This window comes from Cibotium barometz, chromosome 24 (assembly GCF_041138505.1).
Source record: "Cibotium barometz isolate CiBa-2024 chromosome 24, ASM4113850v1, whole genome shotgun sequence".
Classification (NCBI taxonomy): Eukaryota; Viridiplantae; Streptophyta; class Polypodiopsida; order Cyatheales; family Cibotiaceae; genus Cibotium; species Cibotium barometz.
The window spans coordinates 35422787-35426837 of record NC_141069.1 but is presented as its reverse complement, the minus strand read 5'-3'; positions in this window follow the sequence as shown (position 1 = coordinate 35426837).

Genomic DNA, 4051 nt, shown 5'->3' with positions numbered 1-4051 from the left:
GGTAGACCATGACACATATTTTCCAATGTCTATAGCCCAAGAACCAACCCATAGCTCACTTGGACATACAAGTAGTCTTATGTGTTCACATGAAAGTCTCTGTGATGAATAAAAAATGGAGGCGATTGATGGGGTTGGGATGATTGACTATCTTGTGCTACTTTCTAGACCTCTTCCACTCCTTTCCAGACCTCTTCCAGCCAAAGAATGCCCCCATCTCTTCCTCAGTTTGTCGAAGTATTATCTGTGGCACCCTCCAACGGTAGCATGAAGATTTGGATACATATGGTGAATACAGCCCCCTATTTAAGCTTAGAAGAATACCTTTGAAAGTGTCTACGTCACCCCCTTCCTTATATCACAGCTAAAAGTATTGCTAGAATGCTACCAAAACATTGTAATTTTGTACAACCATGTTTATCAAAACTACTTATGACATATCCTTAATGTTGCTATACCCCTCCCCATTCCCCTCCCCCTCCCCCAAGGCCCCCTCCCCCTAACTTAAATTCAAGATTTAGTATTCACCTAAATACATGGCCTTACCCCTACCTTATAAGCTTATGCCTCATTTCAAAACACCCCTCTCTTGTACACTCATGTGATATCACAAGTTTTCTAAAAGTGAATCCCCCGAGATAGAGTCATATTAGAGATGAGGTCAAGAGCAAGAAGAGGTAAAAACATCAGTAGAGGTGAGCGATGAAGGAGAGGTGGTCACCCGCCTCGACAAGTGTGGCAAAGTCGTGCCTTAATCACACAATTTGTAAGTACAATTTGTAAGTACAATGGTAGTACTAAAATAAAGTCATATTTATAAAGGTTAACCAGTGTATTGATTTAAAAAAATGCATACTAAAGATTATACCATTATGTTTGTGGTCCAACTGTTGGATGAGATTCGAGATGTGACACATCATGGGTACGAGTGGCTATGTAGAGAGCTCTCATCACATGAAGTGGAGCCAGTGCCTGAAATATGTGGTCAAATAGCATAATATTATTCATAATGTGATTATCTTTGATCTTAGTAATGTAATTAAATAATAACATAGTAACAAGTGTTTGAATATACTTCATTGTAGGAGGCTAGGCCGTTACCTTCCCTTGAGCATTATAGAGAGCACAATGCTGAACATGATGATGATAGGGAGGATCGTAAACACCATAGCTTGGATGAGGAGAATCATTAGATTTGTGATAGGGCCTATCTTCTCTGATTTTTTAGTCTGTATGTTTTTTCATGATGATGCATCCATTATTGTCTCTGTATATGGCCATGCATTCATGCTACAAGCAGATACCTGCATAGCTCATAGCATATACCTGTATAGCTTGTATTTTTTAAAAATTTTGGTCACCACTTAGCCATAGATGAATGTTGTATACTTTATTATCATTTTTATATATACACATAGTCATTGTATCTTATATTATACCTTTTATTAAATCTATTTTGTATGAGTACATTCTATCATTTATATTAACAAACTCTTATAAAGAAATAGGTATATTTATATGTACTTTAATTAAAAAAACAAATCTTATAACCAATTAAATACATGAAATTAGTAAGACGACCTCCATGAGAGGAATCGTTGATGAGAGCATCTTACTACATAGTGAATACATGTGTACACGTATGTTGTATCCTACACATGATGATAGATCATGATAGTGTGATGAGAGAGTGAGAATGATTGTGTGAGTGAGAAAGGGAGGGTGAGTGTGTGTGTGTGTGTGTGTGTGTGTGTGAGAGAGAGAGAGAGAGAGAGAGAGAGAGAGAGAGAGAGAGAGAGGGAGGGTGAGTGTGTGTGCGTGCATGCGTGCGTGCGTGCGTGTGTGTGTGTGTGTGTGAGAGAGAGAGAGAGAGAGAGAGAGAGAGAGAGGTTTATGGGTGAGTGTGTGTGCATGCGCACACGTGTGTGTGTGTGTGTGTGTGTGTGTCACAGAGACAGAGAGAGAGAGAGAGAGAGAGAGAGAGAGAGAGAGAGGAGAATATTGCTTGTGAGTTGCTTAGCGACATAAAATGAGTCTCTAAGTGACGCTTTAAATAGTATTATATTATAAAGGATTCACTTAAATACCATCACTTAGTGACATAAAAAGTGTCACTAAGCGACATATAGAGTGTCTCTTCAAAATATCATTTTGTGACATGTTAGATGCGACATTATTATCGACATTTTTTAGGGGACCCATAGTGTTACTTCAGTTGTGTTGCCAGGGCCCATGTATCCTTGTAGTGATAGAAACAAAGTTATCTAAAGCACAATGTAAAAACCTCTGACTTTTCTTTCAACATGCAGATACTATACCTAGGTGTGCTTGCTAGGTGTGCCTAGAGTAATCATCAATAAAAGTCACCGAGTAGAGATATCCCCCACTCGATGGTATCCTCATAGGACCATATACATCACTATATATAAGCTGTAATTTTTGGATAGCCATTACTGATCCATCTTTCAGGAATGATGGCCCATTACATCCTACCCAAAATGCACCCCACATACATGTTTGATAGTAGGTGCCTCAAGCTTTGACAACTCACACCATATCTTACCTTTTAAGGCATAATAGACTACCAAAATTCAACTGACCAAAGTAAGCATGGCATAGCTCCATGTCTCTCATAGGGAACATGATAGTAAATAAGCCAGCATTATGTGCCAATCTCTCATACCTATCCTACCTATAAAGCCCTTGGCTTAGAGTATTGAATATCACTGTGATGTCTCCATCACTTGCTTCATATACTATACACATGTCATCAACAAATATGGCCAGTCCAAACAATGGCAAAGACTGACAGCAAGTTCTTTTTAGTGCCTGGCATAAACAAGACTTTTGAGAGAGTGATTGACCCACCATCATTTGCAGCAATGAGAACAACCTTACCAACTCCTTTCACTGAATATGAGGAGTTATTTGCACATGTGATTATGCCTCCTTAAGGAACAAACTTAAGGGAGGAAAATAAATCACCCTGAGAAGTAATGTGCTTATCATGGAGAGAAGGGTCATAGCTACAATGCATAATGAAAACAAATCACCTTGACAGAAGGAGTAAACTTAAGGGAGGAAAAAAAATCACCCTAAGAAATAATGTGCTCATCATGGAGAGAAGGAGCATAACTATAATGCATAATGAATGCCCAGTCACATCATGTGCATAGTTCATTGACTCCTTCTTTTAAATGCTTGGTGTTGATGCATTAGCCCCATAGCTATGCTTGACTCTTTGTTCTTCTCTCTTTTTGTAGGCTCTTTCTACATTTATTGATACAATGTATGGCTTCTAATGATAGTTGCATTTTGCTTTCTTCTTAGGCTTATCACCCCCCTCCTTATGAGCATCCTTGCCAAAAGATTGGGTGATTCTTCATTTGGCTTATAGCCACCATGAGAAAAGGCTTTGCCTTTACCTTTGTTATTGGCAATGAATGCTTAATCTCCCACACACATACTAGATAAATTTTATTGAGATTGCTCTTCTTATTTGCAAGAGCACTACCATCGACTCATCAACCCGAAAAGGCATTAGGGTTACCTTTCATCATGAGCTAAAGTGTGGATATAAAACCCTGATATAAATCTGGTAAAGCTGTGAAAATAGTAGACAAAAATGAACCGTTTGGATAGGCCTCATCAATATATACAAGTTTCTCCTGGAGATCTTTAATCCTTATGAGAAACTCATTCATATGCTTGGACTCTAACTGCTTGTGCAGGTAGGCTAGTTGTGCCTCGTTACGCACTTGGTAAAGCGTATCCCAAGCCTACTTAGTAATTTTACATGAGCAAATATAAGGAATAATGCTCCTTTTCACAAAAAGTGCCACCAATGCATGTGCTTATGCATCCCTGCCATCCATTTAGCTTGTTTCACCGTTGGAGGTGTGGAGACAGATGTCACAGTTACATATGAACTAGTATCACCATCAAAGTATCTATACTATCCTATGGTGGTGAGACAAGGCATGTCTTAATGCTAATAATGACATTCCAAAATCCTGTAACAACCAATACATGACGCATCATATAGGACCAC